The sequence below is a fragment of the Macaca mulatta genome, chromosome 16 (assembly GCF_049350105.2).
Source record: "Macaca mulatta isolate MMU2019108-1 chromosome 16, T2T-MMU8v2.0, whole genome shotgun sequence".
In the NCBI taxonomy this organism is placed as follows: domain Eukaryota; kingdom Metazoa; phylum Chordata; class Mammalia; order Primates; family Cercopithecidae; genus Macaca; species Macaca mulatta.
The window spans coordinates 70791968-70803328 of record NC_133421.1 but is presented as its reverse complement, the minus strand read 5'-3'; the positions used below and the strand labels follow the sequence as shown (position 1 = coordinate 70803328).

At 52.6% G+C, this 11361-nt stretch overlaps 1 protein-coding gene across 46 annotated transcripts in view; it reads right to left on the bottom strand.

The window, feature by feature from the left end:
* MAPT (microtubule associated protein tau) overlaps window positions 1-5972 on the bottom strand; it is a 132172-nt gene extending 126200 nt beyond the window's left edge. For 40 of the 46 annotated variants that reach the window (XM_077972274.1, XM_077972237.1, XM_077972242.1 and 37 more), the window contains exon 1: window positions 5840-5972. The gene's annotated coding sequence lies outside the window, so the exon portion shown is untranslated. Of the gene's footprint in view, window positions 1-4982; window positions 5121-5839 lie in introns of those variants that run through there. The other 6 variants (XM_077972238.1, XM_077972270.1, XM_077972241.1 and 3 more) reach the window with 3 other exon arrangements.
* Between the last annotated feature and the right edge of the window lie 5389 nt (window positions 5973-11361).

Sequence of the window (11361 nt, the reverse complement as noted above, 5' to 3'; positions counted from 1 at the left end):
GGCAGGGAACCTGGCAGAGGTGGCAGGAGCATGGCATCTGGAGACAGGAAAGGAATTCTTGGACAGCAACCTCTTTGGCAAGGCAACAGGGGCGAGACAGAGGATTCTCAGGTAGCCCCAAGGCACCATAGTATAATGGAATATTTATTGCAAAGCCTGGGCCCCAGGAAGTGAGAAAAGCCTCCCGGGCCTATCTTTGCCAAGGGATTCTTACATGAGGACTTGCCTATGCCCACCCAACTCAACCCACACCCACAATCTCAGAGCTGGCCTCATCAGTGGGCACCAACGCTTTTACCTTGCCGAGGTACAGAACCTAAGCTGGGCATCTGATGTCCCTAAACCACAGAGACTTGACTTGGCCACACTGAATCTACATCTTGATCCCCCAGTCTTGATTTCCAGCCTTCCCTGGGTCAATCAAACCAGCTGCCCCTTCATCTGGCAGATCAGTCCAGAAACCCTGCATTAGGGAGTAGAAGTTTAAGGACCTTGGGAAGAGATATTTGCTCTTTGTTTTATAAACAGAGCACCAAGGTAGAGTGAAATGCCTTGCTCTCTGTGTCGGGGCCAGATAAGAAATTGAGAGCTTTAAACTCCACATCTCCCTAAACTTATTCTGGGTCATGCTCCAATTACAGACTCTTGTAAAAGTTCATTTGTGAAACAGTGGTTTTAGAATCAATATCTACTGGGTCAATGTTATAGATCATATTTGGGTTCCCAGACTAGTCCACAATGGCCAAGTAAACCCACGTGTGGCTGAGAGGGGAGGGAGCTAGTGGCAGGCACCCAGCTCCACCACCCACTGGCTCTATGACCTTTAGCAAGTTACTAACCCTCTCTGTGCTTCAGTTTCCCCAGCATGGAGATAATAACAGCACCTGCTACATAGGGGAATTGTTGTGAGGATTAAATGAGATAATCTGAGACAAGCACTTAGAACAGGGCTCCTAGAAGACAATCAATGAATGTAATTAAGGTAGCAATGCCAGTGTCAGCCCCAGCAGTGGTAACACTGGGGTTGGGTCATATTTTGATGTAGGAGACTGTCCTGTGCCATGTAGGATGTTCAGCAGCATCCCTGGCCTCTATCTACGAGATGTCAGTAGCACCCTCCTCAAGTTGTGAAAAGAAAAACATCTCTCTAGACATCTCAGTGGCCCCCAGGTGAGAAGCATGGTTTTACAGGCAAACAGCTGAGAGTCCCTGCTGGAACATGAGGGCTCCTCTCTCTGCTGCAGCCCAGCTGGTGAGGCTGCGGGCTTCTCTCCCCGTCACCTGCTGAGGTGCCCCCCAAACGCCAGCTCCCTGTCACTAGTGGAAGCGCCTAACTCCTGGGCATGGCAAGTTAGGAATGACCAGGGGGCTGTTTCTGGGAGTGTGAAGGGGCTTTGGGGGTCTCTGAACACGGTGATGAGGAAAGTGGTGGCGGAGGAAGGAGCAGAGTCAAATGTGGTTTCCCACCCGCTTCCCACCGACCTACTGCACCAAGTACCAAAAGGTGCCAGGGCAGGGTCTTCCTTCCCTAGGGTAGAGGGTGGTCTCTCTCCTTTCCTCTCATCTTCACCTCTGGCCAATAAGAGGGAGGTGGGCCATAGGGACCAGGCTATGGGAGTGCTGCAGTGGGGAGGGGGAGGGGGCGGGAGGAGGTGGCCCAAGAGCACAGGCAGCTGAGCGTCACTGGGACACAGGGCTGGGATAGACTGAACTGAGTTTGTCCCCAAACCTTCCTTCTGCCGTGACCATAAATAAAGCCCCACCTTCTGTTTCTCTTAACCTGTGTTTCCCCATTTATCCTTCATGGATAAAATCCATTTGGTATGGACCGGATACCTCTTGTATGTCTAGCACTGTATTAGGCCCCTGCGGTTGTTTTTACTTGTTTTTGAGTGAGTCTTTTTCAAGGAGGGAGTAAGGAAGATGCTAAATAAATACATCAATAGAAGGCAAGGTCCAGTTGGAAAATTATAACATGTCCAATTGGAAAAATAACATGTGTTTGTACATGTAGCCACAGAGCCACTGAAGCCACACACATAAATGCTGAGGGAAAGTGGAATAAAACACGTTTCTTAAAATTTTCAACAAATGGACTGTATCAACGGATGTTAAAAAGGCAGAAGGAAAACCACAATCTTATCACATCTCCAGGCTGGCACTGACCTCCAAGGGCATGAGGGTCAAAGGGCCCCTTTAATAGAAAGGCCTCTTTTTCCAACCGGAATAAATCTAACCTTTCCTCAATCAAACCAATTCTAAGTTTTCTAGCAATTTATGGGCAGGTATCCATTTCTTTTGTTCCTCTCAGAGGAGCAGTGCCTGATATTAGAAACCACTTAAAAGCCACGCCCTTCCAGCAGGAACAGTCATGGACTGTCACTCATCCAAAAACCAGCAAAGCCAACAAGCCCCTTCCCCAAATCGTCTAAAGGTGAACCCAAGAGCCAAGCCGGGTTATTGCTGTATAAATATCTGTTAGGGAGGCAAACTTGGCCAAGGAATGGATGAGCTTCAAGGGTCACTCCAGACCTGCCTAGCGGGGGTGGGGGCGGGGGACACACTTATCTGTTTATCCATTTATTTATTTATGTAGAGGGAGGATTTGGAGATGGAAAATAAACAATTCTTATATAGTAAATATAAGCAGCCATCGCAAAACACAAAATGACACCCTAGAATCAACCGCGGTAGGAAAGACATTTCCCTGTCTCCTGTAGGATGGGTCAGTTAAGGGGGCAGGGGGGATCAGATATAACTCAAATTGGTCCTGCTGAGCCTGGAGCCTGAGCGCGCAGAGGGGTGAGCTGGGCAGTCGCTGTCCGAGCCCCCATCATCCCTTCCAACCCGGACCATTCTGAGACGGAGGTTTGGAGTTACAGGTGTGTGAGCGCCAGAGGGTGAGAGCAGTCGCTCGGAATGTAAGAGCTCCCGCCTGCTGGGGATGGGGAGGAGTCGTCGATGGCCCCGGGATCCGTGCCCAGACATTTCCAGAGGCAAGCACCCCACCGTCATCCGCGCCAAAGCTGCATCCCTCGAGGACCTGGAGCGAAGCCATCTCCTTAAAGCGCGCACAGAGTCAGGATGGAGTTTCCTAATTGTTGCACGAAGGACCGTCCCCCTGAGGTTTCTCCATTAACAGCAGCCCCCTCCTTCCCCGGCCTTGCCCACCGCAGTGGCCCAACCAAAGCGCCAACACATTTCAAAATGGAGCGAAATCGCAGAAGCGCGGATTGTGCTTTGTTCCCAGCATTGGGCTAAATGCGCTCATCCCCACCGGGCTCCCTTTCCTCCAACGGCAGCAGGTGACATCTCTGCTCGAGATGGCAACAGGCAGCCTTGACCGTGGGCTCCCCTTTTCCAGGGCCGTCCCGAGACCCTCACTCCATCTGGAACCGGAATCCCGCGCCCAGCTCTGTCTGGGGGCGAGGGAGGAGAGAAGATGCTTGAACTGACCCCTGAGCCGCTCTGCAACCCCTTGCGGTGGCTCAGCCATGCGGGAAGCCTCGCAGCACTCAGGCTCCAGCCCTCGACGCCACCGTCGAGGAAGGTCAGCCTGGTCCCGGGCGGGCTCTAGTTCCCCAGTCAAGCCATTCCCCGGAAATTCAGATCAACCTGGGCAGCCCGCGTGAAGGATTCAGCTCCTAGATGCTCGTTCGTCTCAGAAGTGCGCCCCCCCGCACCAGTTTTCATCGATAGAATTAACCAGAAAACGGCGCGTACCAGGTTCATCACAGGAGGGCGAGGCTCGGATGCCTTGGCCAGGAGTTCTCCTTGCAGCCCCAGACTCGGTTTTGGGGGTACGGTGAACTTGGATACGGGTGAAATCCCGCATTTACGATAAATAATATTAATCAGTACAGACATAATATTAATAAAAATACACCCAAGGGCTGCCTATCTGCGGCCGCCAGAGGCCAATTAGAGTCTCAGGTGCAGGGGTTGGGGGCTTCCTCCCGTGTCCTCCAGGAGGCCAACTGGGCGCGGCCCCGCCTACCCCAGGGTCCCCAATCTCCCCAGGGAAGGGGTGGGGCCAGCCCCAAGGTCCCCTCTCCGGACGCCTGTGGTTCCCATGGCAATTCCCCCTCTGTGCCCCCTCCAGTGGGCTCAGAAAAATGGGTGTGGCCGCAGCACCAGTAACCTTATGCCCCCTCCTCACATTCTCCCGCCAGGCGAAGCAACAGGGCGTAAAGCTGGAGAGGCCCCACCGGGGCTCCCCACCCATCCCCGAATGGGTAGCCAGCGTCCCTCGTTGGGCAACCTGGTGTGGCTTGGCCCTCAGGACACTCGGGGTGTTGGGAGGGGCGTGATCCCTCTGCCGCCGCCCGCAGCGCAGCACGGAGACTCGAATCCCATCCCTTCAGAAGCTTCCTGGCGCCCGCAGACTCCGAGACGAGGCTGCGCGCGGTCACGCCCGTTCCATGCGTGCCGGGGGTCGGGGGGTTGACTCGGGTTCGTCGACCCCAGCAAGCCTCGAGATCCAACAATGGGCTCGGAAATGAGGAACGAAAAAGGAAAGAGGTGCTTGGGGGTGGGGGGAGGTTGGCTAAACACCCTCAGAATAAAAGCCAGAAACCAGGGCTGGGAGCGCAGATCACGTAACCTCTACAGACAAAGCAAAGAGCCCCCGAAGAAGGTGCTGGGTGAACGCCCCCAGCGCTCACGCCCGCAGCAGCAAAACGCCAAGATTTCAGCGCTGATTGTCCCCCTCCCTTTAATGCCAGGCCCCGCCCTGTCCTACGAAGCCCGGCCACCCGGTTTGGCATGGCACCGTAAAGACGTGACACGCCGAAAAAAGATGGCACCTCGGGAGTGGGAGGAGGCACAGCCTATCCTCCCCCCTCCTCGCCCACCAGGATCCACACCCACTGCCGCAGTGAGGGGCGAGCCCTGCGCGCCAGCCCCGCGCCTCCGGCAGGGAGCGCACACGCCGGGCACCCTGCGCGCGGAGCGCTGAGAAAGAAACCCGCCCCGAGATGCACCTGCAGCCCCGCGCCCGTCAGTGCATGGCTGCTGCTGTGCCTGCCCGCGAGCGGGGACCGGCGGCCGCCGACTCCGTCCACATCGCCAGGCCAGGTGACCCCTGCCTTTGCGAGCGTGCACACTGGGATCCTCGCACTGTTCTCAGGCACGGCGCTGCTCGCGTCTCTGTGCCAGGCGTGCGCAGGGGGAAGGGCAACTAAAGTGACAGCGCCTGGACCCCTCCCCATCTCCTCGATTCCTCCCAGCCCCCAAATGTCCCCTACGGGTTTCTGAAGGAGGAAAAGGGGAGGGGGCCGGCCCCCGCCTAAAATCAGGGGCGGTGAAGGCCCTGTCGGAATCACTGCTCGGGAGGTAAAGGGAGGGGCGTGCAGGGAGTCAGTCATCTTTTCTAGAACCCGATCCACATCTTCCTTAGGGCTGATGGCGAACAGCGGCAGGGACAGCGGATTTCAGGTTCGGTTTCGGGGGTCGTTATCGGACCCCTCCCCCCCACGCACGCCCATTGCGGCAAAAGACTGCGGTCGAGAGTGAAGGGCAGCCCCCTCCCCCAAGTCACCGCCGCCGCGCCCCACCCTGCCGGCACGGCCTCCACCTGGGGTCGGCGCGAAGCGGGTGAAGACCCTCCAGCACACACACACGCGCGCACTCAGGCGTGCGTGCATCCCTTGCTCACGTCCCTTTCCAGGCCGCCCTGGCCCCAGCCCCCGAGCAGGGGAGGCAGGGAGGGGCCCTGCGGTCGCCCCGACCGATGCCCGGCGCACGAAGCCCCAGTCTGTGGAGGCTGAGGGCTAGGGGCGGCGGCGCAGGGGTGCACAGGGGCGGACGGCGAGGCAGATTTCGGAGCCGCGGCGCTTACCTGATAGTCGACAGAGGCGAGGACGGGAGAGGACAGCGGAGGAGGAGAAGGTGGCTGTGGTGGCGGCGGCAGAAGGTGGGCGGTGGCAGCGGCGCTGCTGTTGGTGCCGGAGCTGGTGGGTGGCGGTGACTGCGAGGGCGCGCGCCGGCGAAGAGGGCGCGTTCCCGAGGCCGGCAGGCGGCGCAGGCGCGAGCAGCGGGAGCGCGAGCCTCCCCAGGGGAGGGGGCGGGCAGCCCGGCCTCCGCGGGAGCCTTCTCCTCCGGCCACCAGTGGGCGCGCGCGAGCGCCCTGCCGCTCGGCTGTCCGGCGCCTCCCGGCTGGTTCCTCTCGGCGCTGCCCTTTCCCGGTGCCCCTCCCCCTACGCCTCAGGCCGCGGCGCTGACCGCAGCGCGCACGCGCGTTCCATGGCGCACGCGCACTCTCCGCCTCCCATAGCTGGAGCCTTTGTCTCGTTGGAGGGGTGGGTGTCTTCTTCGGGCCCTGCGGGGTCGGGGCAAGGCCAGTGACTCCGCCAGTGGGTCTCCTGCCCCTTTCCTTTCAGTCAGCCTGAGGCGGTGTCCTCTCCTGGAGAGGTCCTGAGCGACCTTCCACGTGGCCAGCTCCCCAGTCCGTCCACCCCGACCCTCCGAGTCCCGAAATCGCCCCCCTGGCTAAGGTCGCTTTTCCCCAGGCTGCTTCCTTTCTCCTTGCTTTTTTCCCATCTTTTTTGTTACTGACCAAGGTGAATCCTTTCCTTAACAAATTCACTTAAAGCAAGCTAACTCTGTTACAATACAGTAGAACTGTACTTTAAAAAAAAGCATTTGGATCTATGATGTATGTAACCGTGACGCTAGAAAAGAAATCTTAAATTAGACGAAATTGAAATAGTGCTTAACACATCGCAGAACATTTGCACACACAGTTATTTGTATCACGTCTTTTGAAACATCTTTATGCTGTAAGTAGAGTTTGAAGTCTGAATGTTTAAGGGCCAGCTGGAGATTGTCCCCTGAAGAGGCATCTCAGCCTGAAACTGACCAGTGGTCCTCATTCTACTGGTCACCCAGGCACCAAGCTTCGGCCTTAGCTTGGATTTTTCATTTCCCCAACGTCAAATTTAAGCCCTGGCAGTGGGTGGATTTCTATGTATGGGGGTTTAGGGCAGCCGTCTCCTCCTAGGGAGATGGGAAGTTGTCTTGAAGCTCCAATTTGCATGGTTCTTACATTATTTTTTAAAAACCAACATATGTTATAGATTAATAGAAAAAGCAAGTAAAATGCTTTATTCACACTGAGTTTCTGGAACTGACCTTTTTCTTTCTTTTTTTTTTTATCCATATTAACTTTATTTTTAAACAGAGGGGCATATATCCAAAGAAGTAGGAGTGAGAACCACCGTGGGGGCTTGCTGAAAGCGATCTGCCCTAGCCTTCTGACTTCAGAATGTCTCATGAGCCAATGGCCTGGGGATGGAACTGCCCCTTGATGGTGTACACCTTAGAAAAGTCAATGGAATTGACCTTTTTTTGGAGACAAGGTCTTGCTCAGGCTGGAGTGCAGTGGCACAGTCATAGCTCATGGCAACCTTGAACTCCTGGGGCTCAAGCAATCTTCCCAACTCAGCCTTCTGAGTTGCTGGGACTACAGGTGGGCACCACCACACCTGGCTAACTTTCTTTTTTTAGAGAGGAGGTCTTGCAATGTTGCCCAGGCTGCTGCTCTCTAACTCCTGGGCTCAAGTGATTCTCCCACCTCAGCCTCCCAAAGCATTGAGATTACAGGCATGAGCCACTGCACTCAGCCTGGAATTGACTTTTTGTTGTTGTTCTAACTGCCACCATCCTAGTTCAAGACCTCTATCTTCGTTCTGGACATGTAAGGACCTTAGTGATCTCCTTGCTCTCCAATTTCTCCCTATATCAGCCCACCCTGCAACCCCTAGTTAGATCAGTATCCAGAAGTGATCATTTTATTTATTTATTTATTTTTGTTTTTTTGTGTTTGTTTTGTTTTTTTGAGATGGGGTCTCGCTCTGTTGCCCAGGCTGGAGTGTAGTGGCACGATCTTAGCTCACTGCAAGCTCTGTTTCCCGGGTTCAAGCAATTTTCCTGTCTCAGCCTCCCAGCTACTGGGATTACAGGCACGTGCCACCACTCCTGGCTAAATTTTGTATTTTAGTAGGATGGGAATTCACCATGTTGGCCAGGCTGGTCTCGAACTCCTGACCTCAGGTGACCCAAGCATCTCAGCCTCCCAAAGTGCTGGAATTACAGGTGTGAGCCACCACGCCTGTCCCAGATCATTTTAATTATGGCAATCTCTTGCTCAAAAATATGTAAAAGCTTCTAACTGCCTCCTAAATGAGGTTCAACCCCTTAGTTTAGCTTCCAAGTGCCCCCCCGTTCCCCCAACCCCCATCATCTGAGCCATTGTCCTCCTCTTTTCTTTCCCACCTACTCTGTAGCCAGCTGAAGTGGCTTGACTAGAACTCTTTCCCACTTCTGTAATTCTGAGGTTTTCCTTTGCCTGCAAAGGTCCTTGTTCTTTCCTCACCCACCAGTAGTCTACCTAACCTTCAAACTCTAGCTCAAATTTTACCAAAGCCTTCCCTAATCACCCCAACTGGAAGGGACATTTCCAGTCTCTAGAAGGAGTTCAGCAAAGTTACTCTTCTTCTCTCTGAAAGTTGGGAGGGGGTGGAATCAATATCCACCTTGCAAGATTGAAATGTGGTCATTGTCCCCAGCAGTTTCCCCTTTTTTTAGTGTGAGGAATTATACATCCTTGTCCATGACCATTTACATGATGTAGACATTCCAAACAGGCACTTCAAGAGGCATTGCAAGGTTCTACCACTTTTACTCTTCCTTCCTACCACCAGAATGGCATGGCTCCAGAGAGCTGTTCCTTCAGCTTAGATCCCAGGATGGAAAAACTCAAGGAAGTACATGTCACACAAGCAAGAAATAAACATTTGGGTCTGGGCGCAGTGGCTCATGCCTGTAATCCCAGCACTTTGGGAGGCTGAGGCAGGTGGATTGCTTGAGGTCGGGAGTTCAAGGCCAGCCTGAGCAACATGGCAAAATCCCATCTCTACTAAAATCACAAAAATTAGTCAGACATGGTGGCGCATGCCTGTAATCCCAGCTACTCGAGAGGCTGAGGCAGGAGAATCACTTGAACTTGGGAGGCAGAAGTTGCAGTGAGCCAAGATCATTCGACTGCACTCCAGCCTGGGTGACAGAGCAAGACTTTGTCTCAAAAAAAAAAAAAAAAAAAAGAAAGAAAGAAAAAAAAAAAGAAAGAAAGAAAGATTTGTTGTGCAAGCCACCAAGATTTGGGGAGTTGTTACCACAGCAAAGCTGATTGATACAGGAATTAAATGTGTGTGTGTATGTATAAAGTTTCTTACACAACGTCTGACAAATGGTAAACTATCATATTATTATAAATACTATACTATTATAAATACTAGTTATTTCATTATCTTTGTAATAATGCTTTTGCTACATATTATTTTATTTCTGTATGTAAAATAAACTGTAGCAGTCAAATCAACACTCCTCTACATTCAAATTTCACATTTTTCCCCCTCTAAGATAACAGTATAATTGAGAACTGACAGGGACCTAGTGACACTGTGGTCCCCTCACACTGAATGGTCACATTTGCCTAAATTGAAATAATGCATGCTAGAAACAAATCTTAAGCAGATCTGTCATTTTAACTATATGTGATGTAGTGTTGAACGTTCATTCCAGATAATTTAGTCAATGTAGGTAGCTAATGGCTTACACTAATTTAGGCCAAGAAAATGCATTCCCTTTCTTTCTTCCTGTCTCTTTCTCTTGCTGAAAGAGAAATCTCATGGCCGCATATGTTACACAAAAGAGCCCACTTATGTAGGACCACAGAAGGCAGAATAGCAGAGGGGAAAGAAAACTGGAGAGTTGGGTCCTGATCCTAGCCATCTTGTACGACCTTAGACAAATTCATTACCTTCTCTGGGCTTTCAGTTCCAGATGGGGTTAGGACTGATATCAATATATCTATAGAATTTGGAGGCTCTGCTACTAAATCTATTCACAAAGCAAGCTAAACTGTTGTCATAAATAGACCCCAAAACGTAATGACATCCTGCTAAATGGGCCAGAGGAGCAAAAAGTGGCTAGCATGTTAAAGGCATTGGTAGGTTACACACACTCCAGAGGGTGGGAGATGAATACTACAGAAATTTAGGAGCCTGCACAGGGCACAATTTTAGAGGTCCTGTGGACAGGAGCGTGTCAGGACTGTCCATCCAAAGTCAAAATCAAATGATTGCATCTTCTATTTCCCACAGTGTAGAAGGAAGCACAAAACCTAGAAGTTCTCTTTGGCTTCTGAAGATAGCATATTCCATACCTGGGACACCACTTGACCAATAATAACCAGCTAACCCGAAAGGCTGCCGGCTTGAAGTGGGGCCCAGAACAGGAAAGGGCTCTGCAGCAGGTCCAGGCAGCAGTGCAAGTAGCCTTGCAATTGAGCCATCAACCCAGCAGACTCTATAGTACAAAAGGCACGAGTGATGAGGAGGATGCTGTGTAGAGCTTATAGCCTGCCCCAGTGGGAGAGTCACAGTGCAGGATCCCAGCGTTCTGGAGCAAGGCCATGCCATCTGCAGTGAAGGATCATATGCCTTTGGCAAGACAACTCCTGGCACGCTACTGTGCCCTGGTAGAAATGGAGCGCCTGATGGTGGGATAGCAAGTGACCTTGCACCTGGAACTGCCCTTCATTAACTGGGTTACGTCAGCTGAGTTAAATTATAAGGTTAGGCAAGCCCAGCAACAATCCATTGTTAGATGGAAGTTGTACATCTGGGATTGAGCGTGGACAGGACCTGGGCCACGAGCAAGCTGCACGTACAGTCTGTTCAGACCCCCAAGCCACCTGCCAGAGTTGCCCCAGCACCCTCCCTCCACACACACCTAAGGTTATAGGAGGGATCCCTTCCCATCAGCTGATGGCAGAGGAAAGAGCAAGTTTGGTTTGTGAATGACTTGGCTTGGTATGTGGGTTTAGGCTGAAAATGACAGGAAATATACTACAATCTCACCCAAGGGTGGCTTTGAAAGACAGTGGCAAGGCAGAACCCTCCTAACGGGCAGAGATTTGGGTGGTGTACCTGTTCACCCATTTTGTGTGGACAGAGCAGAGCTCAAGGTGAGAATATATACAGACTTCTGGGTAGTGGTGAATGGCCTGGCCAGCTGATCATAGATGTGGAAAGAGAACAATTAGAAGACTAGAGACAAGGAGATCTGGGCAGAGGCATGTGGATGACATAGGTAAGAGTGTACAAAGGGCCAGGCCTGGTGGCTGGCACCTGTAATCCCAGCACTTTGGGAGGCCGAGGCAGGTGGATCACCTGAGGTCAGGAGTTCGAGACCGGCCTGGCCAACATGGTGAAATCTCATTTCTAGTAAAAACACAAAATTAGTTGGGTGTGGTGGCCCGTGCCTATAATCCCAGCTACTTGGGAGGCTGAGGCAGGA